Here is a 27,801-nt window from a genome sequence, read left to right as displayed (position 1 = left end):
AGATAGAACAACAGTCAAAATCCTACCACCCTGATAGAGAAAAGATTAGGAGGGGTAGTTTGCCAGATTTTCCCACCAACTCCAAGAATTAATTAGAAATAAAAGTTGAGGGTCACAGAAAATCATAAGCACAGAAAATTGGAGAATACCTAAGGGAATCTAGATGATTTGCTACCTCTGGCCAGAGCTCCACAAAGCAGGGTATTGGTGGGTGGTCAAAGGTCTTACAGAGGACTTTGCATTAGGTGTGAGGTCAGACAAGGAACCTCTTAAGGCCCTTTGTTTCCACTCTGAGAGGCCAGGAGTCTATGAAAACATCCTGACCCAAAATTTGTTGATTCCGGCCTTAAATTGTCCAAGACATTCCCTTCCTTGCTCTACTCTTTTTTTTTTTTTTTTTTTTTTTTTTTGTGGTACATGGGCCTCTCACTGCTGTGACCTCTCCCGTTGCAGAGCACAGGCTCCGGACGCGCAGGCTCAGCGGCCATGGCTCACGGGCCCAGCCACTCCACGGCATGTGGGATCTTCCCAGACCAGGGCACGAACCCGTGTCCCCTGCATCGGCAGGCAGACTCTCAACCACTGCGCCACCAGGGAAGCCCCCTTGCTCTACTCTTACTTACTGATTTTAATGACCAACAGGCCTTGAAGTCAGGGATTCCATCTACATGTCTCATGTAAACTCCCTCCTCTGGTAAACTAAGCCCACACCCTTGAAGCCTAGAAATTCTCAGGCCCTTAGAAACTAAAGAGGTCTTCCCTTGGTTCTCATCCCATTTTCGCCAACATTTGGAGGCTTCTTTTCTATAAATTTTGGCATTTTCCTTTCCTTTGTGTCTTGACCATTAACCAGCTCACGGCTCAGAAGAGAAGCCTAATCTAAGATATCTTCAAACTAACTTTTTCTGGTCACAGAGAATTAGAGAAATTAAGAAAACACGACAGAGAGTTGGCCTTCATTCTCATTTCTCTGTTCCTTTCCTGGAGTTGGCAGAATAAGGACCTCCCCCAAAGATGTTCACCTCCTAATCCAGGGAACGTGAGAATATCTTGCTTTACATGGCAAAGAGGTATTAAGGTTGCTATTGAACTGAACTTAGGATAGGAAGAGTATCCCAGTGGGCCCACTGTAACCACAGGGGTCCTTAATAGTGGAAGAGGGAGGCAGGAGAGGAGGCGGGAGTGATGCAGCGTGAGAAAGACTCAACATACCGTTGCTGGCTTAAAAGATGGATAAAAGGGGCCATGAGCCAAGGAATGCAGGCCACCTGTAGAAACTGGAAAAAGCAAGAAAACAGATTCTCCTTTGGAGCCTCCAGAAAGGAATGAAGCCGTGCAAACACTTGGATTTTAGCAGTGAGACTGCTAAACCCATGTCAGACTTCTGACCTACAGAACTGTAAGATAATAAATTTGTGTTGTCTAAGCCACTAAATGTGTGGTTCTCTGTTAACAGCCATAATAAGAAACCAATGCATTTCCTATTTCTTTCATGTGTGTCCTGAAATGGCAGGTTCTTTAGGATTCCAACTGCTGGACTGTATAGAGACAGGTTAGTTTAGTGGACAAGGAGAACAGATTTGACTCTGTTACGACTTCACCTAGTGGCTTTGGGTAAACCAGTTCCCCTGGTCCTCAGTTTCCACATCTGGAAGATGAGGTAGTTTTACTAAACGATCACAAAAGCCTTTCTCCCGTTAAGTTCAGAGATTTGATATAATTGCGCTTCTCTTAATAGTGTAAAATGCTCTGGAAGCACCAGCCAACACCTGAGCTGTCCCCCAACCCCCAGCTATCTTCACTGCTCACAGCAGAGCTTTGGATACAGAGAGAAGGTCCATGTGATCACAGCTCTCTGGGGTCTCATGTACAGTGAGTGAGGGCAGCAGTGGTCATAGCAGGCACAGCAGCTGGCCAGTTTGCAATCTGCCCTCAGGCAGGAAGTACGTAGTGCCAAGGAAGCACCATTGCGGCTTAGGTGCTGGAATTCTCAAAACCCAAGTGGCCTCAGAAGTCCTGCTAATGGAGGGGAGACTTGTGTTGGTTTCGAAGGAGAGATGGGCTTTGGCTAAGGCTAGTCCATGCCCCAGTAGTGGTGAGAGGAAAGGCCCAGAGTGAGCTGGGCATGGTGAATAGACCAGGCTGGTGGAGGGGAAAGTTTCATGGTTGACATAAAGTCAGAAAGACATGTCAAAACCAAGCAGTGGGGGCCTTGAAATATTCCAGGACAAGGACACGAAGACTGAGAGACCTCCTTGAGGCCCTATTGCACTTTGTACCACGCTGTATGCGCAAAGTTTAGTACAGTATTGGGCTCAACGCAACAGGTGCTCAATGTTTGTTGCATGGATGAATGAAGCATCAGCACTTTCTGAGCAGGACACTGCTATAACCCAAGATGAATTTAAGGAAGATAAGTAGGACCTCACTATGCAAAACAGTTTGGAGGAGATAGAGTTGGAATGTCTGGATACCAGCCGAGAGTCTGCCAAACTGATTCACACATAAGGGCCAAACTGGGCTGTTGGGTGGTGTGAACTGAAAGAAGGAGACCCATGGGCCATTAGGACCTTCCCTAAACCATTCCAGCTGGGAGGATGTCATTTTCATTCACGTACATCTCCACAGAAGAAGCCCCACCACCTCATGAATAAGAACAATGGAACAGCCCAGACGGGCCAGCACGCTTCAATTTAAGCATCACTAACCCACATCATATTTTCAGTGGAACTGACCACTAATCTCCTCACAATTATCCTCCCTGTAATCAAAGCTGGTTCTTAGTATACCCTTGCCTTCCCTAGACTCAACAACTCTAATTCCCCTAACTGCTTTCAGGGGTCCATTCACCGGATCTTCTAATTATTTATATTTTTCTCCTCTGGGTCCTCTCCAATTTCCCTCCCCCTGAAGCCATTTACCTGAATCTTGCTTGAGTCTCACTCATCTGATGGGCCTGCTTTTCCTCTAAGTAGTTGACAGGAGGGAGACTTGCTCTCATGGGAGCATCACAGTTCAGTTCCAAGTCCAACCAGCCAAGGACTCAGACTGTCCTTGCCTGGAGGATTCCCCACAAGAATCAGCAAGGAGCGCACCTCCAGACAGTGTTGGCCTCAGATCCCAGGGCGGGGTGGGATCTCCCTATCCTCTTCCTCTCCATCATCCTCCCTAAGCTTCCCTATCTTTGTATTAGCCAGAGTCCATGCTGGCAGGGACAGAAGTGTAATTGATGGCATTGAAGGATATCAAAGTGCCATTGAGCAAACCCACAGCTCGACAGCCGCGCAGGTGCTTCCTGCAGCAGGGAGGGAAAGAAGTGTCTTTAGAGAGCCCTAAATAACTCTAGGCACGGATGTCAACTTGACAAATGACTCTTAAGAAACAGCCCCGTTGTTCTCTGTTGTGTGATTCATCCCAGGCGGTGCCGGGGTGGGCGGTGAGGCCCAGCCATGAGTCCCACGTTGTCACTGGGGGGCCACTCTTCGGCTCACTTCTCAGGAGGGATAGGAAGGCACTTGTATCGGTTCTCTTGGCCTCGGTCACTTTCACCTTGTTTTCCAGGGGTTTTATTTAGTGAATCCCGGATTTGTGCTCATTTGGTTTGAGGCGCATTCAGTGGAGAATGGGAACTGTGGGGATGCTCTCTCTCAGCTTCTGGCCATCTCTCTCCCTTTGATGTTGGAACCAGCGCTTCTTGCAATCAGAGTATCAGAGACCACAGCCCCCTCAGGACAAGACCCCCTTTCGTTTCCAAATCCTCAGTTCCTCAAAGAACTGGCTTGAGAGCTTGTCAAATGTTGCATGGATGAGTGAAAAGATCCCAAGACCAAAAGGCATGATAGGTGGTAGACTCTGGTCTTGACTCTAAGAATATGTAGCTGGGACCTTGGCCATGTGCTCAAGGTCTCTGAGCCTTTATATCCTCATCTGTAAAATGAGAAGTTTTGTTAGTTACCCTCAAACTCAGACCTGCAGAGGCTGACTGGGGCTTGCACTTGGCTCAGGGGAACAAAGGCGAGGCAAACATGAAATAACGACAATTGTTTTGCACACCCAGCAGCAAGAGTAAACAACAGCATGTTGAAATCCAGGTAAAATGTGCATAATAATTTCAGTTCGTAGGTAGGCCTGGAGGGCCTCTCCAATGATACTAAATGCAGGTATTGTAGGTAGCAAGTGGGCTGGTGTGTGGCCTTGGGCCTTTGCCCAACAAAACACAGCGTGATCAGCCCCTCTGAATGTATTGTGTGCTCTTTACCAAGGTGTCCCAGCCACCAGACTATGACATGTACATCAATTCTTCAGCTTATGGTGTTTCTTCTGTGAAACCGCACAGCAAACCCATTGTCTGGGGAAGGATGTCCTACCAACAGAGGTAATTTTGTGCATGTGAGTTGTGCAGAGGAGCCTACACAAGATGGGGTGGGTGGTTTGTAATGAGATCCTGGGTGTGCCCTAAGGAGACTGGCCAGTGTGTCCCAACACAGAGCCTGTTTCTCAAAGTGGTTATCATCTGATTGATTTCCCCAGGCCAGTAGTTGTGCTCTGGGTTTTAATGCCCTTGGTTTCCAACAATGACAGCTTTGTTAGTATTAACAGAAAGCAAGACAAATTCGTTTGAAATCAAGGACTCCTAGACGCCTGAATGTTCTTCTCTGGGTTGAAAATGGTTACAACCTTGAGAAAGAAGAGTTGAGTGAAATTGGCTTACCTATGGAAAGGCATTTTAGCAACTGGAATTAAGGATCACAAAAGTTTTCAGAAGTTTTAACAACCCCAGTTTCCCCCGGGAGTCATTTTTAGTTCTTATATACAGATTACCGATGCCCCTGACCACCGAGGTGCTTGGGGCTGGTAGAAGTTGGTTAGTTAGGATCCTGGCTTACCCTTCACTTTGCCCTTCCTCTGTGTAAAGCATCTAGTTACTCTCACACCTCGGCTTGGCTAGGCTCAGGCAGGGGCTATGCTCTGAATGTGTCCCTGCCAGAATTCATATGTTGAAATCCTAAATCCCAAGGATGATGATATTAGGAGGTAGGGCTTCGGGGAGGTGCTTAGGTCACAAAGGTGGAGCCCTCGTGAATGGGATTAGCGTTCTTATAAAAGAGACCCCACAGCACTCCTGAGTCCCCTCCACCGCGTGAGGATGCGATGAGAAGTCTGCAACCCAGAAGAGAGCCCTCACGGGAACCTGCCCATGCTGGCGCCTGATCTCAGATGGCCAGCCTCCAGAACCGTGAGCCATAAATGTTTGTTGTTTATAGCCACTCAATCTGTGGTATTTTGTCATAGCAGCCCGAACAGACTCAGACAGCAGGTCGGACAGGAAGGGGCTTTGTTTCAGCTGTGGATCTCTGCCAGAGTCTGGTATCCTCCGGGGGAGAGACAGACCTTCCTGGAGAATTGAGAAAAATACAAGGAGAAAGAGATGCTCTTACACCAAGACGTCAACACCTGCACACACCTGCACAAACACATAGACACACACAAGTGCACACACGAGTGTGTCTCCATCACTTATTAGCTGGTGAGCCTGCTTAAGTTAATTAACCTTCTCTGAGCCTTGGTTTTCTTGTTTATGAAATGAGGAAAATAAAAGGACCAAATCATAGTGTCGCTGTTAGGATTAATAGAAATAATATCTGTAAAGCACTTAGCACAACGCCTGGAATATTCTAAGTGCTCAATAACTGATCGATAACAGTAATACTACTACTAATAAAAATCTCCTCTTTCCTAACAAAAAATCTTCAGCCCCTCAGCACCCTGTAGAAAGTCAGAGGTGATTTCGTTTGGGGTTTTCCGTAGGGTTCACTATGAAACAGAAGAGCAATGTAAGTTAGAAGCTATTATTAAGTTAAGTTAAGTTAAGTTAGAAGCAATGTAAGTTAGAAGCTATCTATTGTTGCAAATAAGAATTCCTGGAATAGAAACCATCTACAGCTACCTAAGTTTGAGGGGACTTGCCTTCTCATTTTATAGATGAGGATATGGGGGCAGGGACATGGAGCCCCTGCCCTAAGTTTCTAAGACCCAAAACTAGCTATCACGACTCTTGGACTTGGGATCTTTTCACTTATCCATTCATCATTTGGCAAGCACTTAAATAAGCCAGTTCTCTGAGGAACCGGGCATGGGAAGAGGAAAGGCACCTCTGCCCTCAGGAGCCTACCGTCTTTGTTGCTATGACTGCAAGAAGCATGGGGAGCTGACATCAAAGGGAGAGAGACCTCCGGATGCTTAGAGAGAGCATCCCCGTGGTTCCCATTCTCTGCTGAATGCAGCTTAGACCAAATCAGCACAAATCCAGAAAATGAACCTGCACCGTGCATAGGACTGGACCAAGGCGTTCACACTGCACTGTGCATAGGACTGCACCAAGGCGTTCACACTGAGAGCTCGGCTTCAGGCCTTCGTCCCTTCTGGGTCCCTCTCTGTCTCTCTGATTATAATGAAGCTTTTGCTCTATGGGGCAAAGAGTCTTAATTAGCAAGGGACCAGGAGTTTCATAATCCTAAAAAAGAGCCAATATTTCTCAAACACCCTCTCACTCATACCTGTTTGAGGGGAAACAAGAGAGACGTCAATATCTGTTACTCTGGAACTCACAGTGTAAAATCAGCTTACTAAAACAAACTCCCACCACAAAGATCCGGCCACCGGTCTAGAGGTGTGAATTTTCACACCTGGGGCTTCCGAAGGTAAGGATGTCCCACTGAACATGAGAGCTGCAGTTTGGGAGTTGCCCCCTGCCTCAAACACCAGCTCCCTGGGTGCAGGGATCTGCATTGGGTTCGTCCACTGCTGCACCTCCAGTGCCTAGAAGAGTGGCCGGGCTTTGTAGTGAATAAATAGTTATTGAACAAATTTATTGAAAGTATAAATATTTATTGAATGAGTTTGGGTGACTTACTTGCCTCCTCTGTGCCCAGGTCTTCATCTTGAAAAGATGTGAGAAAGATTGGTTTCATCGTGTAAACCTCTTGAAAACAGTACTGATTAATCGTAAATATTTCTGGGCATACGTCTTCCCGTCAATGGTGCTTTTCCTATGTTCTCATAGAGGACTGTCAGATATTCAGCAATTTAAAAGCTTTATCTTATAATTATTTCAGTCAAATGATGCTATCAGAAAAATCCTGAAAGGTTGGGGTTGTTGGTGTTTGTTTATTGTTTGGCTTGATTTTTTTTTTTGTTAAAAAGTCAGATATGCACAGGGTGCCTTGGTTTTAACCCCGTTATTTTACATGAAGTATGATGTTCGTGTTCAGACTGAGTTGTGATACCAAAGGAGCTGGTTACATTTGGACACTTGATCCCCTTCATACAAGACAAGGACATGCCACCTCCTAGACACTAATGATTCACTAGAAGCAAGCACTTCATGGAAAGAAGGCCTCCAAGAGCTTTCCAGATGGTGAGCTGATCATACCAATCTCCTGAGGTCATAGGTCAGGCCTCTCACCTACACCGCTCCAAAAACTTCAGCTCAGACACAAATGAAGTAAATATGGTCTAGCTTTAATCAAAAACAAGCAAACAAATATACCTGAAACTAACAAACATTGTAAATCCACTATACTTCAATAAAAAATTAAATTAAAAAAGAAAACAAACAAGCAAAACAACTAGCAAAATGTATGAATACCTTAAAACTAAGAGATTGGAGCAACTTATGGACATGAATCCGTCAAGTCTTACAAAATCGTGTAAAGGTAAGTGGCATCACATTTATTTTATCAAAAAGAAGAATAGAAAGAGTAATTGGGAACCAGAAACGGAATGCAGGCCCTGGCTCCTGGATCCCTGGCTGGGGTAACAGCACACCTACCCAAAGTTTCCTATAAGAACCCAATCCATTGAGGAAATAGTCATTCCCATACCCTACTGCTGAAGAGTGCTATGGCTTGAGACATTGTATTAATAATAATAAATATTTGCACATAGAGATGTAAGCAGAAATAGTGTGGATTTTGGAGCCTGAAAGACTTAAATGTAAATACCAGCGGTGTGGTCTTTAACAAATCACTTATGCAACCTGAGCAGCAGTTGTGTCCTCTGTAAAATAAGGTCGAGGGTAGCAACCAGCGGTGTTGTTACAAAAGTGATACACGGTATCAGTAAACTTCCAGCAGATTGCTTGTTGATAAACTGCGCTTAACAAAAGATGGTGATGGAGATGACATGGAGTTGATGATGAGGGTGATAATCTTCCCTGTTCAGAAAACACAGTCTCAAGCTAAACAAACACTTCGCCTTTCCCCGAGCAATGTTAGTACTTAAGAAACCTTGAGGTGCTAAAATGTTACAGCTTATCAGGTCAGCTTTTCAGAGGGACAAATGTACAGAAACTTCATTTGCTGTACTCACTTGACCATACCTTTAAATGGTCCAAACGGAATATTCCCATCTAAAACAGGGCTTTCCTTTCCCACCAGCTTGAGACCACAGACACACACATACACACACACACACCCCAGCAATTCATTTCTCATTTTGGTTTGGGACGGAGCCAGTTGGTAAAAGGGTTCGGAGCGTGTTTCTTGCCTCTTCGTTCTCAGGCATTTTCTGGGGCTTCCTGGCAGCTCTTGGGTCTGCAGCAAGGAGCAAAGCCCTCCAGGATTGCAAAACCAAGACAGATCCTGGACTCCGACCATTGCCTGGGGCTGGTGTAGAGCAGCCGAAAGCCTGTCCCCTCCCACCCCAAACTCCTGCCCAGAACTCTGAGCAAACACAGGGCAGGGGCCGAGCATTTGGCCTCCTAGGGCTTGTTCTTACTGGTGTTGTTTTGTAGACGGCTGTGCTGCCTCTCGCCACACCCCACACAGGACCTTTCCCCTTGATACTGACTGGGAAAGGCTGTGGAGCCTTGGTTGCCTGGTCTCCAACAAGCGGTTCTTTGGGGGAATGCGCTTGTGTGTGTGTGTGTGTGTGTGTGTGTGTGTGTGTGTGTGTGTGAAGCCCCTCATACTTGGTCTTCAATAATGACACGTCTGATTAGAGACACTGCAGATGTCCTGGTTCTGGGAGGCCCATGGGTCTCTTTCCAAATAGATGACCTGAGCACCAGTCCAGCCCCCAGGCCTGATCTACTAAGGAGTCTTACTCCAAGCCTGGAGGTGAAAAAAAATATGTTCAGCGCAGGCTGAGCCACCCTTCCCCAGCCCTCCCCACCCCCTGCCAGCATTGTACCCTTGAACGCATGTGGTGATGGATGTGTTAAAAGGCAATAAATACAACCCAGTGGTCCACAGCTTCACCTTTAGCCTTTAGCCGACAAGGTCCAAATCTGGCTTTGCCATTTGGGGGAGCCCTCATGGGAAACCTCGCTTTGCCCCAGTTTCCTCAAATGTAAAGTAAGGATATGAACGCTTACTTTGCAGTGCTGATATGAAGATTAAATGAGATGGCAGGTGTAGAACCTGATTGTAGAATGCTGATTCTCTGCTCTCCTTCTGCACACACCCAGTGGCTGGGGTTTGTCTCAGTGAGCTCCCAGCAACTCCCCCAAGAGTTCAGATGTAACAAGAGTGAATTAATATGGGTTTTTCTGTGGGACTTGTGATGCCACTGGTACATTTCCAGCTTTGAGCATGGTGAGATTGATCCAATAATTAATCCGTTAAAAACTGTATCCTAAATGCCAGGCATTGTTGAGGTGTTAGGTCTACAGAAATGAAAGTTGTAGACACAGGACGGGAGAGAGGGAGATACGTGTCTGGGTGTGGACAGCATTCAGGGTGATTGGAGCTGGAGAGGTAAAGTGGCTGAAGCATCTGAGAAGGGGTGACCTTGGAGAAGGGGCTTGAAGAATGAAGAGGGACTTACCCAGAAGAGCAAATGAGGAAGGGATTCTAGACGGAGTGAATACGCAAAGGTGCAAAAAAGAGCCAAGCAGACGCCATGTTTGGAGACGTGTAACTAGTTCTCTGTGTTTGGAACACAATGGGGAGGAATTCTTCTGGAAAGACAGGATGGTGGTTGATCTATTCTGCTGCTGTGGCAGTCTGGCCTCAGCCACTCAGCGAGCTACCAATGAGATGGTCCACTTGGCGTGGCACCCACCCTCAAAGCCTCCCTCACCCCCGGCTCCAGAGGCAAGAAGACAGTCATGGGGCAATGGTCAAGTCTTAACTCGATGTAACTGATCCTCTCAGCTCCTGTTCTGCTATGTAAACTTCGAGTTCAGTTTCTTTATCTAAAAATGAAATTGAGGTGTGTTGGTGTGTTGGTGTTGCAAGAACTTCATGCAAATCTCAGTTTCTCATCACCCACTGGTGGTGAGAAAAATATTTGTGGGCATTGTTTAGCTAAGCGGCTGTTTAACCTACCCTTCTAGAAGACCATGTAAAGCCATTTGGTGGAAATCAATTCGACTTTTCACACGTGGTAATGAACATCTTGAATGGATTTTTCCCACTTTCCTCGTGGCCCCATGTGATTTTTCCGTGTCACACTCTGCTCCCTCCTGTAGGCTGATGAGCTATCAAATGTGAACGATTGCTTCCACTTCTGATTCCTCCGAGAAGGGATCTTGCATTACAGCTCAGCCCAGCCCTCGTCCCCCATCCTTCTCTCCCGAACCCCACCAAAAAACAGAAACAAAAAAGAAGAACAGCAGCTGAAATCTATCAGAGCCTTAAGTGAAGAGTTGACGGAGCTATCATATCATCTGACCCATCAACGAGAGTGGCCCGACACAGGTGGCTTCTCTCCATTCTGGTCCTAGAAGGGCATTATCTATATTCGGTGAGCAGTGAAATTCCCTTAGTGCCCAATCTGATCTCTGCACCTTCCGAAATCACATCTCGACTTCCTGAAGTCTTAGTAGCCCAGCAGTGTTTCCTACACAAGCTGGCTGAAAATTGCCCATCAGAAAGTCTTCAGGGCATTGAGGAATCCATGGAATTGAAATGACAATTCCACTCTTCACATAAGGAAACTGAGCCACAGTAAATACGCAGACATGTTTCAGGCCCAAAGACACTCCCCAGCAGAAAAGAAAAAAACATTTAGTGCCCTTATTTATGGCCCAAGATCCTGGAGCTTCTTTCTCCAAGGCAGCCTCAGAAACGCAGCACACGTAGAGTCTGCAAAGAATCCTGGTAAGTGGGTAGGTGGTGGGAAAAGATAAGTTCCAGGAAAATATTTTGAACGACATATACAAGTATTTTTATCATCAAAGTGCCACTGACACCATGACAGTTTCACACCGAAACCTAGTCCTTCCACCAAGATAACAGTAAGAACATTTTTCACATGAGAACGTGAAAGGTGCAAGGAGAAAATGCCTTTTTAAACACTGAGCAGCCGAGAGAGGTTTTTCTGCCTCCGATTCTCCAAACTTTCGCAAAAGTTCTCCTGTATTTGAGTGGTTGCTTCCTGACTCATGACTGCCCTCCCTTTTATTTAAGTAATTTATTAAACACCCACCCTGCTCTGGGAACCCACCATCCCATAAACAATGGCATAGACAGCTCTTTAGAAAACAGACTCAGCCTGTCCTAAAGGGGAAAACGCAATGAAAAGAATTCATTCTGACTAAACTGTTACAGAAACAATGGTGCAACCAGTTCGCTTTCTTCCATGGAATTTTCCTTGGCTTTGATGTCAGTGGACCCGACTCTAAACTCACTTCTGAGTAAAATGCACACACCTGGAGCCCGGGAAGGTTGGTGGAAAGAAAAGAAAGTCTCTGAGAACCACATCTGGGTCAACTGCAGGGAAACGGTGGACAGCGCCCACAGGCAGCGATGTGGTCCTGCCGCTGACACGGAGCTGCAAGCCAGAGGTGACCATGAGAACACACACCTCCTTCTAATACGAAGACATCCTGGAGACAACCTTGGGAGTACCAAGAAACGGAGACTTGAACCAATTCTACCTGGTTCTTAAAAATAAGGAGTAGGAAACCCAATGCTCTGGGTTACACATAAGGCTGAGTCAATGACTGTGTCCCATGTCCCTCCTCCTGGAAATCCAGGGTGGGCCCTGAGCAGACACTGTGGACGGACCCCCAGGAGCCCTGTCCCCTCCCCTGCCCCCTCGCTGCCTTCCACTGCAAAGGCCACAGCTTATGGTTCCCTCTCCCTTGTAGCTAGGCAGCCAGAGCACGCCGTTCTGGCCCATAGAATGAAGGAGAAGACTCCTGGATGCGGCTTCCAGAATCGGTTTTCCTTTCCTGAGTGGAAGGAACAGTCTTGGCCAGCAGGAGCCTGCCGTTCTGCCTTCTTTCTGCCTTGAACCTGCCTCTTGAAGTGTGGGTGAGGGGAGCAGTCTGGTAAGACAGAGCCCTTGACTTGCGGGGTCTGACGCTCTCTCCAGGTCCATAGTGCCGGGACTGAGTTGAATTGTATGACCCCCAGCTGGTGTCTGAGAACGGCTTGGTATGGGGAAAAGAAATCCCACTCTTTGGAACTGGGTAGAGAATTAGATTCTCATTTTCCTCATTTGTGAGAACAAGTCTGGGAAACCTCTTTTGTCCCTTCCAGTGTTCAGATCGTTATGAGTCTATAATATGGCCACACTCCTGCCCTCCTGCTAAGCCACACTTATTTCCGAAGCCCTGCTGAACCTATCTGCATCTCCGACCCCATGGAGGTAGCAAGCTGGTGACCCAAAACATCAGCCTCTCCATCCTCCTTTCTGCCGGACAACACCTTCCCGACACACCGGGAGCTTGAGTCCCAGCATCTTAGGGAGGCTTGGGGAGAACTCCCAACCACTAGGGAGACGGCTTGAGGTGGGATTTGTTTCCAAAGACAAGAAGTTTGAGTCCTTCCCCGACGACAAGTCATTTAGCTGCCCCGAGTCCAGGGTTCCTCTGTAAAAACGGGGACAACACTAAAATCTCCCCTATCCTACTTCCGGCCAAGGTGACGGAAATCATGTGAGACAGGGTACCAGGAAATCACTTGTAAAATGGTAAACTTCTCATTATCTAGGGCTCAGCAATGCTCAGAGAGGCCTAAGTAAGCAGCTGATTCTATGCCTGGCATGTCAAAAATTCACATGCAACTCATCACATGCAATGCAGAGACTCATTTCAAGGCAGGCCTATGCTACTCCACTATCTAAACTTTCTGGCCCATCCTTGTGCGGGCTCATCCTTTATTCAAACAAGTAAACAAAATCCAAAGGCAACAAAACCATAACCGAGGGGCCAGGGGATGTGCAGGGGAATTTACCTCCTCCAAGTGCAGCTGTTTCAACACCTGCGTGTTCCCTACCCACCACCTTCCGGCCAACCTCACGGACTCTGGTGCGATAGCATTTAAAAAAAAAAAAGAAAGAAAGAAAAATGCTGTGTCCTCATCAATTACCTTTCCAGTGTGGTTTGTGGTTCATCTGTTTCTTTAAATGGAGTGTATATCAATACAGACACTGATGTTTGCATTCCCATCCAAGAATCAAACTGAAATTGCTTAAACTTAGGACTGCCCGCAGAGCAGTGTCCCATTCACTGTCCCATTCTAATCTCCTCTCTCCCTTGTCTGGCTGGGATCTCAGACTAAAAGGTGCTTTAGCTCCTGAGCCCCCCAGGGCACCTACTGTTTGGATGTTGCGGCCTATGTCTGTCGGTTGGAATCGTTCAATGCAACTGAGTAGTCCTTTCAGAAGCCAAAGGAAAGCTGGCCACGTCCCCCTATAAAACACTGCTCTGTCTTCTTTCCATTAGAAAAGCTATGCCCAGGGAGAAAAGCAAAACGATCTCATGCTGCTGGGTTCCAATACTGAGCTTTTCACCTGGAAAATAGTCTAACAGTTGGAGGAAGGAACACGTATCCCACCTCTCCGAGGGCAGGCTCCTCGCATAGGGAGCCGGGAGCTGTAACCACACTGAGGCTGGCTAAGCTGACAGTGGTGGAAGGAAACCCTTCTGTGGGATATAGCTTGACGTGTAGTGTGGGGCGTCACTGCCCCCCACTCCCTCACATGACCCTGCTCTCCTGCTGTGCCCCCTTCTCAGACAGGACACAGCCCCTGCCCCACAGAGGAACCCACCGTTCTCCACCCACACGCCTGTGCTTATTCAGGTCGCCCCTTGTTGAATGTCTGTTGCCTAATAGGAAACTTTGGTCCTAGCTGATTATGAACCCATTTCCAGGAGGGGCACATCGTGAGTAGGAGAAAATACACACGGTGGTCAGTGCCCAGGCTCTACACCAACTGCCTGGATTCGATCTTAATTCCGCCTCTCACTATCTCTGGAATCTTAGACAAATTTACTTTTCTTGTGCATTGCTTCAGCTCTTAATGCACATGGTGTTAGTACAGACCTCATTGGGCTGTTGTGAGGGTTAGATGAGTTAATTTGTATTAAGCACTTAGAGCTGTGCCAGGCATATAGGAAGCCCTCAGTAAATGTCAGCTATTATTATTTTTTAAATGTGGAGAAAAGAGAAAACTATCATTTTTTGAGCCCCTCTCTAGGTCGGGCATAGCGCTAAGCGCTTGACATTCGTAATTTAATCCTCATAGCTACTCAAGGAGATACAAATTATTATGTGCATTTTTACTGAGTAAGGAGGTTAAGAAACTCACCCAGGGCACAACTCAAGTGAGCAGTACCCCTGGGGTAGGATTTGAACCCAGGTCTGTCTGATGTGAAATCCTATGTGTAGGCCTGTGTGAAGAAGGCAGTATTGTTTCGAGAGGATTGTAGTTGAAGAATTCCTGCGGTGACCAGCAGCAAAGCAAACGGCAGAGGAGGGTACTTACGTGAGGAGCATCGGCTGGGGGTTGTAAGAAGGCAGCTCAGTAACTAATGTAAGACAGGTAGCCCTTTTCTCAAATTATACGCGAGGAAAGCATGGCAGACATCATACATTGGCCATCCCAGTTGCCCTTTCAGTCCGCTTCCCCCGTCTCACAGAATCTCAATTTTACTAGAATGACAATGCATCCATCCCTAGGAAATGAATCATGGCCCTCTCATTCTCCTTTGCTAGATACTCACATTCCCGTTCTTCCTTATAGCCAGCTACCCAGTTCAGACCATGGGGATATAAGAAAACTTTTCTTGGGGGCTATAGGAAAAACTTTTCTTTCTAGAGTCTAATAAAGAGAAGGCCTTTTGCCCTTGCTGCTTCCTTTAAGCTTGGGATGCTCATGTGTTTTCTGGACTGCGGCAGCCATCTTAAGGCCATGAGGCAGGAGACCAAAAAGCCATAAACACTGAGGATGGCAAAGAAGGATGGAAAAAGCATGGAAGGATAACCAAGTAACTAAACAAAGTCTGAGACCAGCTCCAGACTTCTTAAGTAAATAATAAATGTAATTATGAGTTCATTCACTCATAATATTTAATCGAGTATTCTGTTCCTAAGTGAAACAGACGGTAGCCTTGAAGGAAAGAAGCTAAAGCTTCGTCTGATCAGAATTAAAACGCCTCCATCTGCCCTCTCACGACACGTGGTCTTTACCTCACTCTGCCTGATGTTTTCAAGCCTAGTGGCTTGCATAATCGGCCTCTTCCCCTTTTCATAACCACTCCCACCCCAATATCACCCATGATAAAGCTATCTGAAGGCAAGTGAGTAATTTTTTTATCCACTGCCTCCTGCCCCCACCCTTACACCACTCTGTCCTGAATTGTCATGTCCATTGCAGGCAGAAAGACCAACACACACACACACACACACACACACACACACACACACACACACGCACACACATGTATACACGCACATATACAGATCCATACACGTTCATTGATCTGAAGCAGGAATCAGTGGGCTACCAGTGCTGAACCCTTATTCAAGGTCTAAACATGCCAGAAAGAAGAGGGAGACATGAAATTAACTGGAAAGAGACCAAATGAAAGAAACTCAGAAGCAAAAGAAGTGGAAGAGAGAGCAAAGAAACCGACACAGTAGCTCAAGGGCTTGACATCAGTGAGATTTACTACACTAATATGCCAAGCTGCCTGCTGTAATTAGTTTCTGTAAAGACATAGCTCCTAGCTCAGATTCAATTAAATCATACAGTGTTTATTTGAGAGCTTTCTTATTACGTGATGGGAGGGCTGGCAGGGCCCCAAGCTCAGCTAACCCACCTGTCCTTTGCCTGGCGCAATTTATGTGCCGGTCAAATGGTTTTCAGGTGGTCAGGCAGTGAGGGGACAAAGGGGTGAGTGTTTGTGCTGACAGAGATACAGAAAGATGCCACAGGAGACAGGTATGGCGCTGAATGATGTCATGCCCTTCATGACTTGAAAGGAAAACACGCACCAGAAATAGTTAACCCAGTGTTTGATCCTAACACTGGTTATTTTTAAATCCTTTTGTGTGGAGGAGGCAAAACCAGAGTGATGGTTTGTTTCTTAAAAATCATTTGTAAGAACAGGCTCTCGGTTTGTTAGAGAAGATGCTAATGGTATTGAAAAGAAAAGCATCCTATTCAGGAAACTCGTCTATTTCCTGGTCACTGTACAGAGGTGCTTTTGATGGAATGCACTTAATATGCCCCTCTCCATAGGCTTCGAATGAATGAACAACCCTTCAAAATGCTCTCAGTGTAAGACACGTGCATGTGGGGAGGCTACTGGGAGGAGCGGAGAGTGTTGGTCAGAATGAGAAAACAGTGACTTCTGCATGATAGCACGCTCAGCTGCAAGGGCAATTTCTTCCTCCCAAAACTGAAATCAATATTAAATTAAATCTGTGCGCTTCATCTCCACGGGTAACTTCCCAACCTCCTTTCTCGGCCAATCATGATCCTTCATCAATCCGCTCGTGTGGCTTTTCTTTTTTCCTGTGTTTTCTGCCAGCAGAGTGCATGTTCCCCTAGGAGAGAAGCAGCATCATGCATCAGCTGCTCCCTGTTACTAAAGAATTAGCAAGAAAATCATCTTTGAAAGCTGAGATCTGCGGGGAAGGAGAGTAAATGATAATGTTTTAACTCTTAAACCATCCATCTCCTGCTAGCCAGTTCTGTTGCCCGGGGCAGGACTGTTGAGCGCATCTTGACCTCAGGCAGAATCTGCTCTGAAATATTACTCTGAGCTTGTGAGGATGCTTCTCTCTCCTTGTTCTTGTTCTGATGACTGATTCTTTGCTATTGTCTTGATCTTCCAATTCTCTAATTTCACTTGCTTGAATCTTTCTAGGAGACAGTGATATTTTGTGGCGCTTGTCTTTGAGACCATGACATAAAATAACAATTTTAAAAGCCCTCCAAGGCTTGAAACAATGGAATGAAATTCAGTGCAATTTTCCCCCCAGGATTTTCTTTTTTTTCTTTTTAAATCGTTGTTATTTTTCTGCCAATGGGCGATCCTTACATTTCCAAAACTATCCTGAAACCCCAGCTTTGCTTCTTCCTTGGTTTAACTTCTGTTTCTTTACCCAGAAGCACGAGTGCATCTCAGTTATAAAAAGATTCACAGTCAAAGGCAAACAAACAACCCACTGAAGAAATATGACATCACTTAAACTCTAGCAGAAGCATTTTGTTAAGTAAAAATGCACAACCTAGAGCACCCGAGGGAAAAACCCTTAACATTATTGAGCCCCAACTAGAAGGCAGACACCTTAAATTAACCCAGACAACAACCTGCAATGCAGTTGTTATACTTTCTAAGTGAAGAAGCTGGGATTTGGGAAGGTGAAGTCATTTGTCCAAAGTAACCCAGTGACAAGCCAAGACTGAACCCTCGTCAATATAACTCCCGGATCTGACACATAGACATATTGTGGGCCATCCAACCAGAGCAACAGCTGATGATAAGAGCCCTGGGAGGGACTGACATGAATCAATGTCGAGATGTAGATTTCAACAGCACAGGACCGTAAGTCTAGGCCGTGGACACCCAGCACAATGAACATCCTTGGTGACTATAGAATGTCACCCAGAAGAAGAAGAGGAGATTACCACCCCTAGGGGATAGACCAGCGCTTACTATTTAATACTAAAATGGCATCTTGCTTCATGTGGTCCTGTCCAATGGCACCGAAAGGTCTCAGGTGACTTAATAGTCCTAGTCTTTTGAGTCTGTGATCCTAGGTCCAGAAACCTTTGGCCTATATCCTCCTAGAAAACAAGAAATTGGGACTATGGCTAGAATAAGTCTGTCTACTTCATTATTTGACTTTGGAAGAAGCAGAAAATTCAAGTCTATGCCTGGTTCTCAGTTTGAGAAACACCCATATGTCAATTACACTTTGATTTTTCTCAAAATCAGCCTCTCGTGTCATTCCAGCGCTGACCAGGGCACAGTCGATGTGTTCCAGCACACGTAGCCCAGGGGAGGGTGACTCTTGCCCATCTCCTGATTATGGTATTCTCTATTCCATCCCAAAGGGTGGTGCTGATTACGAGCACAGACCCTGGAGCCAGACACCTGGGTTCCATTCCTGACTGTGGTGCCTCTGGCTGTGTGACTTTGCACGATCATGTAATATCTCTGTACTCTGGCTGTGAAATGAAGAGGAGATAAGAATGCCTTATCCTATGGGCTTCCCTGGTGGCGCAGTGGTTGAGAGTCCGCCTGCCGATGCAGGGGACACGGGTTCGTGCCCTGGTCCGGGAAGGTCCCACGTGCCGTGGAGCGGCTGGGCCCGTGAGCCATGGCCGCTGAGCCTGCGCGTCCGGAGCCTGTGCTCTGCAACGGGAGAGGCCACAACAGTGAGAGGCTCACGTACCGCAAAAAAAAAAAAAAAAAAAGAATGCCTTATCCTAGGTTGTTGTGAGGGTTCAATTAGGTACTATCTGTGAACTTCTTAGAACAGTTAGTCAAGGCCCTGTATATGATAGCTATTTCTAATATAATTGTTAACATTGCTCCTGATGAGATTTGGAAAAGGCAGCCTCCAGAAATCCTTCCTTAAACCCACCCAGCCCTTAAAAAGGCAGAAGGGATTGAGGAAGTCAAGACCCTAGGGCAGTTGCTCTGGAAGTCTAGGCTGTGCAGAAGAAAATGAGGAGCCCTGGACTGGACATCATCACCTGAGAACAATTCCCTCCATCACAGAACCTCCCTAGACCTCTGCTTTCACACCTGCTATGGGCTAAATTGTGTCCCACTAAAATCCATATGATAAAGCCCTAACCCCCCAAGTGATGGTATATCGACATAAGACTTTTGGGAGGTAATCAAGGTTAGATGAGGTCATGAGAGTGGGGCCCTCATGATAGGATTAGTGTCCTTGTAACAAGAGGCACTAGAGATCTCTCTGTCTCTCTCCCTTCCATGTGAAAATACAGCCAGAAGACAGCCATCTACGAGCCAGGAAGAGAGTTCTCACTAGAAACCAAACACGCCGGCACCTTGATCTTGGACTTCTAGCCTCCAGAGCTGTGAGAAAGTAAATTTCTGTTGTTCAAGACCCCCAGTCTGTGGTATTTTGTTATGGCAGCTGAGCAGACTAAGACAGACACCACCTGAATCTGAAAGCAGCAGGTTTACAGCTCAGCTCCTTCCTCACATGCTGGCAGAGAGACGGGTTTCCACATAAGGTGAGGCCCCTGCATAAGATTCCATTGCAGAAAGGGTTCCAAGGCTGATAATTATTTTCAAGCCACCACAATATATGATTGCAAATACCCCTGCCGCACTAGCAGTGTTTCTGTGAAATCCATATATAAGAACTCTTAATTCCACTGGTCTTATAACAGGAAGTAGTTCTTGTCACGTAGAATTACACATAGGAGTTCACATAACTTAATTTTCCACAAAACTGATGTTTTTCCCTTTCTTATTTTATCAATTTGGTAGTAGATCTTCCTGAAACACACTACATACTTCACCTCCTTAAAAAACATATGTGTCGGGCTTCCCTGGTGGCGCAGTGGTTGAGAGTCTGCCTGCCGATGCAGGGGACATGGGTTCGTGCCCCGGTCCGGGAAGATCCCACGTGCCGCGGAGCGGCTGGGCCCGTGAGCCATGGCCACTGTGCTCCGCAACGGGAGAGGCCACAGCAGTGAGAGGCTCGCATGCCACAAAAAAAACAAAACAAAACAAAAAACAAACAAAAAAACCCATATGTGTCTGTATACATATATATTTAGCTTTCCTTGATGATGTACTGGTGTCATTCTGAACACCAATAGAACAAGATCTTTGGTGGCTTCCAAGATATGCAATATTCTTTGCCTCCAGTATCACTTGGGGGTGGTAAATGACCCCAAGCTACGGGTATTCCTCAAACTGAGAGCACAGGCACAGACTTGAAGTTTCTGTTTCTTCCAGTTTCCTATTAGATGTTATTCTCTGTGTTGAATGTGATCCGTTGCCCCAGAATCCTGCACATTGCTTTAGTTCACATGGTTTTCAGGGAGAAGCCCTCAGAATGGCTTCACGTCTGTTACATAGAATAAAATGCACAGGCCCTGGGAGACTAGCTGTCTGTCCCCAATGGCTTTTAAACCTGTCCTTGGCACTAGTCTTGTACCTGGAGGGTTCCCGTCCCCGCCATGATGGGATGCTGGCCGTCTAACTGCAAGCTATGGGCACTGCTGCAGATGGACCTGCTCAGAGGGCCCACAGCACTCAGAAATCTCACAACTGATGACACAGTGAGTAAGAAGCAGCTCATCGTCCACACGCTAAACATGAAACACTTGTGATGGACGTGACCGGGGTGAACCCTTGGGAGTGTGATGCCTAAATGTGGGAGCCCAGTGCAAAGGAGGGTCCTGACAATCAGAGCGGTCGGAAACATCTCTGTTGAAGTCACACATCGAGGGCACGTAAAGAGCAATAAATAAATGTATTCTGAGGAGATGGAGAGATGAAGGGATGACCCGAGGAGGCTCTGGGAAGCCTTGTGACAACACGCCGTGGCCGCTACCCAAGCAGTGACGCAGCGCTCCTGACCGGGACCCTTCCCGCACCAAAGAGGATACTGCTGCGAATCCTTTTCGCCCACTTAACAAGGCCCTGTTCAGAAGAACTGGCTAAACGGTGGTCTCCATGACAACGAGCTGACTCGCAGAACGCCAGAGTCAGGAGGCAACAACCACGCCGGAAACAGACCTGTAATTTGTTCCTCATGCACACGAAATGAGGCACCCCAGGCAGGACAGCAAAGGAGAGGCGGGGGGGCAATCCTTCAGAGCAGCTCTGCTCCCCCGCAGCCCTCTGCAGGGAAATCCGTCACCGTATTCCTTCACACACCTCCCGGGGCTGATGGCGTTTCGCAGTTGGCCTTGGAGATGGCTTATACTTAGGGTTCCGACTTGCTGTTTCTTCCCTGCTGTAAACGTCAGAAAAATGGCCCTGCTGTGTCTCCACAGAGTCGAACGCTCATAAAATGTCCATTGTTTCACCATCTCCTTCTCAGCCTCCAAGAGAACATTATGAATAGGGAAACTACCTTATCTCCTTTTATTTTCATTTTGATTCCTATACTTCTGTTTGGGGGGAAAAAAAATTTAAGTGACTTTCGGTTCAACAGCGAATTCATTCGGCGAGACTCTGTCTCAATTTCTCTCCTTCTCTCTCTAAAATTATTCACTTTGTTGCCCCGGAGACATAAAATTCACAGCTCTCTCGTGGCAGCGTTTCTTTTTTTCCTCTCTGTGGGCAAAATTGCATGGGGTTTTTAAAACTTTAAACATTGAGAAAATGACCATTTCTTAAATCCAATATTTTGTCATTCATCTTCTGTTTACTCAGCCTAGAGCCTCAAGGTCAGGTTAAAATTAAAATCGCACTCAATTGCTCTGGTTTGTTTTCCCAGTTCCAGGAATATCTTCTTAGTCAGCCCTTCATCAGGATGTGATTTTGAAAATACATTAAAACCAATCATTTATTTATCCGTTCATTTAGTACATTCTATTGAGGGTCTTCCACTTGCAGACAGTGTGCTGGGTGCTACATGCAGAGATGAACAGACACCATCTTTGCCCTTTCGGGGATCAAAATAAGGGGGCTGACCGAGAAAGCGATTATAGTACCTGAAAAATGCTGTGATATTTGCAACAGGTTCTGAGGGAGCAGAGGAGAAGCCCCGAATTCAGGGCTGGGAGGAAAGGGAGAAAGGGATGTAAAAGGGAGAGGGAATATTCCAGGTAGTCCCCCAAGAGATGGAATTGTATGCCAAGCCAAGACCTAAGGGACAAATGGGACTTAGAGCAGTTTGGTACCCAGAGAAGTGCCCGCCTAGTTCAGTGCATGTTATACTGAGTTAAGGACTGTGAGTACAAAGTATTCTAAGAAGGAATAATATACACAGAGGCACAGAGGCATGACAGAGCACAGAACGTTTGAATCCTCGAGCCATAATGATGAGGGAGAACTTAGGCAGAGCTGCCCGCAAGGTCACGGTTAGACCCTCCACCTAAGAGGCCTGGGAGGGGCCGCAGTGCAAGACAAAGGAGCAGGTCATAGCCACAGCCACGGCCGAGAACTGTCCTTGAGGCAGACTCGTCACCCAGACTCCCAAAAAGCTGTCTTTCAGCTGCCTACGTTTTGAGAGGGCGCTTGCATCTGATGCCAGTCAAAATCCAAGGAGTGTAAGTTGAGAGACGTCCACTGGAGAAACTTCTGTACTTTGCTGGTCTGACAGATGGCGACCCCCCGGGGCTGCTGTTTTTGGACATGGGGCCAAGTTGCCTGAGGGCAGGGGGAAAGGGATGATGTGGTGTGACTGCCGAGTGCAGCGCAGAAGCTGTCCGTACACACGGTGGGGGGTGGGGGGTGGGGGGCTCCCAGGTAAGGAGCTGCAGTTCAAGTTTGAGCTTCAAGATAGTCACATAAATTAGAACCCAATATAAGGAAGAAGGCGTTTTCTCTATGTCACATGAAAGAGCACCGTTCAGGGCAAAGTCAGTAGAAGGTGAGGGCCACTTGAGGAGGGGGGCGGCTCGCACCCTTGGTCCACGTGTCCAAGGATGCTTTGAACTATCACCCACTGTATTTTCCCAGTGACTGTTTGTTGCACCCAACTCCACAGCTCCTCTGCCATTAAAACTGAACCATGCTGTTCAGACAGACATCCCAGGAAGGGGATATGCCAACTGGAGTAAAGACACCGTTGCTTCTGCTGTGAATTTCAAACTGTATTTCACTCTAAAGGTAACAGAATTTGTAAGACTGTTAGGAAAAAATGGTTTTATCAGGACTCTCAAAGTTTTTTGTTTTTTTTTTGTTTTTTTCTATTGGTTTCTTTTTTTTTTTTGCGTTACACGGGCCTCTCACTGTTGTGGCTTCTCCCGTTGCGGAGCACAGGCTCCGGACGCGCAGGCTCAGCGGCCATGGCTCACGGGCCCAGCCGCTCCGCGGCATGTGGGATCTTCCCGGACCGGGGCACGAACCCATGTCCCCTGCATCGGCAGGCGGACTCTCAACCACTGTGCCACCAGGGAAGGCCCTCTCTCTTTTTGTTTTTAACATACAAAGAACCAAAAGCTTTGTAAGCTGGCCATACATAGAAAGGCATGAAAGAGGGAAGAGTGTGATGTGAGGGTGATTCCAACCGCACAGGAAGAAGAGGAGTCCAGATGGGACTAAAGCTTCCCTCCCCCAGAACCTCCCATCCTCCCACCCCAGACCTGTGGGCTCAGAACCATGTCAGGGGGGGTTGGACCAAAACTGCAGACCAGTCAACCTGGCTCATGCTGCCCACGGAGGGGTCCATGAAGGGGGCCTCCCAGCGCCCTGCATTCCCCTGCAGGGGGCCGCCAAGCCCTCTGAGGAGAGCACAATCATCTGGGGTGCTGAGGGAAGCCCATCCCGGAGAAGGCAGGTAATGGGTAATACTTGAATAGATGAATAAATGGACAGATGGATGGATGGATGGACAGATGAACAGATGGCTTTGCATCAGAGTCAGAAACACAAGTCCAAAGAGAAAGCTGGGTCAGAAATAAAAGGTAATTGCGAGGTACTAAGGAGGAAAAGGTTGTCAGATGACTTTCATTCAATGCTTGGTTCATTGCTGAGACCTAGAGTTATTGAAGCAGAAGATGGCCCTATGGTAGCTCCCCTTGGAGAGGCAGGGGAGTGGGGAAGGGGTGGTCTAAAGGCATCTAACAAAGGAAGCTTCTAGTCACTTGACCGTTATTCTCTCCTAGTAAGGATAAAATTAATAGAGTATAAATGTATCTTTTTTTTTTTTTTTTTTTTTTGTGGTACGCGGGCCTCTCACTGTTGTGGCCTCTCCCGTTGCGGAGCACAGGCTCCAGACGCGCAGGCTCAGCGGCCATGGCTCACGGGCCCAGCCGCTCTGCGGCACGTGGGATCTTCCCGGAGCAGGGCATGAACCCGTGTCCCCTGCATCGGCAGGCGGACTCTCAACCACTGCACCATCAGGGAAGCCCAAATGTATCTATTTTTATGTGACCCTCTGCCGTAATAACCATGGGTTGAGAAGACCATGAGAGGTATCATCTTCAGACCCAGAAGGCAGTGTTACATGGAAAGGACCCAAACATGAAGTTCTTTTTAAAAACACTATTGTTGCCGTATCCTCCAAACCCTTACCTGTTACGACCTTTTGGGTGTTTACCTAAAAACAAATACTAAGCTCTATTTACATCCACCCAGGAATTCCCAATTGTAAAGGTTGTAGTAATGCTCTGCAAATCCCTAGTCAGATTTCATTTAAATGGAATGATCCGAATGACACCATCCTCTCTGTGTTTACCCCACACTCTGCCAACTTTCAGTATTCTCGCCAGGAGGCTAATAGACTGTTTTTGCGATTTCATCCTGAGGTTCTCATGGCATGCCTCATAGTCCAGTGTTTCCAAAGGACAGCCCCACACACCAAACCAGATTTGCTTAAAGAGTAGCACAGGAAAAAATTGGCCTCGTCCACTTCAAGATGGCCTCAGTTACCCAAAGTCATTTATTGAAGTAAAATCCAGAGTAACCAAAATTGTGCTCAGAAGAGAATTGCTGAGTACGGCTGAAATGAGACAAACAAGCCTTGCCCAGACATCCCTTTTTTCTCAGTACGCGTAAAATTTTGTCCTAAAAAAATAAAAATACAAAAATTAAAATAGCTTATCTCTTAATAGCCACCAAGAATATGCACATTTTAAAAAAATACTCCTACCTTTTCTTTCTTTTTTTTTGTTCTTTTAAGATGTTGGGGGGTAGGAATTTATTTATTTATTTATTTTTGGCTGTGTTGGGTCTTCGTTTCTGTGCGAGGGCTTTCTCTACTTGTGGCAAGTGGGGGCCGCTCTTCATCGCGGTGCGCAGGCCTCTCACTATCGCGGCCTCTCCCGTTGAGGAGCACAGGCTCCAGACGTGCGGGCTCAGTAGTTGTGGCTCACAGGTCCAGCTGCTCTGCGGCATGTGGGATCCTCCCAGACCAGGGTTCGAACCTGTGTCCCCTGCACTGGCAGGCGGACTCTCAACCACTGCGCCACCAGGGAAGCCCCAAGATTATGCACATTTGACCTTCCCTTGATGATTTAGAGTCTTGCTGGACAAGCACGTTGAGCACCCATGAGCACTGTCCAGTAACAACATCCCATCTGGTCAGTTACGAGTCAGGGTCGACTGATAGAAGAGTGTGGTTGCCAAGAGCGTACATTCTGAAGCCAGATAGCTTGGTTCACTCCTGGATTTCCCCCTCACTAGCTATGTGATCATGAGCATCTCTCTACCTCAGTTTTTTTATCTGTAAAATGGAAGATGAAGAGCAGTGCCCACCTCCCAAAGCTGTTACGAGGATTAAATGAGTTGATGTCTGCAACACGCTTAGCACAGTACCTGGTTACCTGGTTTGCCATTGTCACGACCTCTAGGGGTTTCAGGGATTCCCTGTGAGAGGGAGATAAGGGACACTTCCACCCTTGGTGCAGGTGAATCCCAGTCTTCTCCACATCCCTTCAGCCTGAGCTCTGAAGCTTGGCTGTCAGCTTTCCTCTTGCTCCACCCCCAGCTCTCCAAGCCCCTACAGTCCTGAAGATGTAGATGCTGGAACCGGGACTGGATATCACTTGACCTCATAGCAAGCCCTGAAAACTGCATTTCTAAAATAAATCCTGCCAACCAAGTAACCAAGGGTAGGTTTGCAAACATATTCCGCTACCCGAGAAATATCACGTGTATTTATTTGCCTTCAACCCAATTCTAAGCAATAATTCCAAAATTTAATCTCAGTAGCTATCAGGGCTTCCGAATCTACCACCATCATACAAAGAGTGAACATGGTCTCTTGAAGTCCTAGGGACTGGTATTTCCTCGCCTGTGCTGGGGCTGAGCGAGCCAATTGCTGCTGGGGCCAGGAGCCCCATTTCCTGGGCTTTAGTCCCCTGGGAACTCTACGCAACCATTTCTGTCCAAGGTGTCAATGATGATCTGGGGTGTGGGCAGAGAAGGGGTGATGTAGCAGACCCAGCAATCTCCACCAGCTCCCCAGTCTCGGGATAGCTCCCCTTTCCTCTCACATTCACACACCCCACAGATCTTTACCTCTCTCTTCTGCCCTGGGAACTCACAATCAAGTGACCCTAAAAGACCTGTCTCTCTTCTCAGAATGACAAAGGTGGGATAAAATGAATAAAACACAGCAGTGTCCCATTTAACTGCATTCTTCCATCCCAGCACAAACAAAGCACAAATTAATATCTTCACACCTTACCCTGACACACCGGCTTTGTGCGTTGCTTGCCAATCTTTCTCGTGACTACTAAATGCAGCGACGTAATTCCGGTGAATTGAGGGTCCTGGTTAGCAAGGTTCTACTAATCGTGATTTCCAGTGCTTTGTGCACAGGTAAGAACACCAACTGCTTATATGCTTTGGCCAGTGGAGAAAGCTGATCTTCTTCATTAAAGGACGATAAACATCATCGATACCCAGTTTGGGGGCAGATATACCAGAAATGTACGCGTTTGTTTGTACACCTGGATGCAGCTCCCCCAGATGTGCGATTTAATCAGAGCAGCTTTCGCTGACCTCTCCCCCCCTGTCCTAGTAGCAGACTGTGAAGAATCCAGCCCCCCTGGGTCATTGCTCAGCAAGGACAGGGGCCGCTCTGCCGGCATTCAGAGTCAGAGGGGCTCTTGCCCCCTGCCCTGACACTACACACACACATACACACACATGTACATATGTCCTGAGTCGATGGTGGGAAGACCAAGGCAGAGAGGAGAACAGTGAACGTGAGCAGAGAGAGATCTGGATGTGCTCATCCCACCTTAGCTAATAATATTGGGGCTCCAGTTCACAGACCTTAATAACCATCCAAAACATTCATGTGTATTTTGATCCACCTAATGACCCTGGGAAAGAGAACTGAGTTTCCTGACAGACGAGGAATCCACAAAGGCCAAGTGATTTCCTTCCCGCAGATCACTCAGATAGAAAGTGAGAGCACCGCCCAGGAGCATGGCTGTCTCAGCTCCCAGGTCCAGATGACTGTTTCCACTATGCTTCTCCTGCATAGAAACTTTCCACTGTTTCCATTTGTGCTTCTCCTGCATAGAACTCATCCCAGTTGAGAAACCACATCCCTATCTGTTACATCATTTAAACTTCTCCCCAAAACCTAGAAGAAAGCAGTATTATCACTTCCTGGGTAACAAAATGCCGAACTGGTGATTTGCCCAAGGTAATAGAAACAGTAAACAAAAGAAACATCTTTGGTCTTCAAACTCTTTGCTCCTTGCTGTCTTTTCATGAGGCTTTGGCTCTATTCTTTTGTCATTTGGCAGCCGAAAGCATCATCCCCCAGAATCAGCATGACCACTTAGCATCAAATGTCGGTTTACTATGTGCCAGGCCCTGTGCGCACATTGAGAATACAAACGTCAACCAGAGATGGTCCACACTGGGGTTCTAGAACCAGCGGGGGAAACGGACTCACGAACCAATAGTACACTACAAGCAATGGGTGC

The 27,801-nt window shown here is 47.0% G+C and overlaps 1 long non-coding RNA gene across 1 annotated transcript in view; it reads left to right on the top strand.

Moving 5' to 3' along the window:
- Window positions 1-5,131: 5,131 nt before the first annotated feature.
- LOC132508651 (uncharacterized) overlaps window positions 5,132-27,801 on the top strand; it is a 34,821-nt gene continuing 12,151 nt past the window's right edge. The window contains exon 1 of the long non-coding RNA XR_009536722.1: window positions 5,132-5,236. This is a non-coding gene — a long non-coding RNA (uncharacterized LOC132508651). The remainder of the gene's footprint in view (window positions 5,237-27,801) is intronic.

This window comes from Lagenorhynchus albirostris, chromosome 18, assembly GCF_949774975.1.
Source record: "Lagenorhynchus albirostris chromosome 18, mLagAlb1.1, whole genome shotgun sequence".
Taxonomy (NCBI): Eukaryota; Metazoa; Chordata; class Mammalia; order Artiodactyla; family Delphinidae; genus Lagenorhynchus; species Lagenorhynchus albirostris.
This window is presented reverse-complemented; position numbering and strand designations above follow the sequence as displayed.